Raw genomic sequence first — 280 nt, 5'->3', positions numbered from 1 at the left:
GGAAGCCTGGGTTCTGTTGGAAGTGACTGGAGGACATGTTGAAGGCAGCTTTCTAAGCCAGGGCCCCTTCCTCAGCTGCAGCCACAGTGGTACCTCTCCCCATGCCTCCGTCACCCAGGTTCCTGGTTCCTCTCGAGGTTGAAGGGGCAGGTGAAGAGTGCAGACAGGGAAGACGCCCTGTCAGAAGCCCAGCTGCAATTCCTACTCCATCCAGGCGAGAGGCCCAGGTTGTCTAAATTCCTTCCTTCCTTCCTTCCTTCCTTCCTTCCTTCCTTCCTTC

The sequence above is a fragment of the Mandrillus leucophaeus genome, unplaced genomic scaffold (genome assembly GCF_000951045.1).
Source record: "Mandrillus leucophaeus isolate KB7577 unplaced genomic scaffold, Mleu.le_1.0 Scaffold172, whole genome shotgun sequence".
In the NCBI taxonomy this organism is placed as follows: Eukaryota; Metazoa; Chordata; class Mammalia; order Primates; family Cercopithecidae; genus Mandrillus; species Mandrillus leucophaeus.
This window is presented reverse-complemented; position numbering follows the sequence as displayed.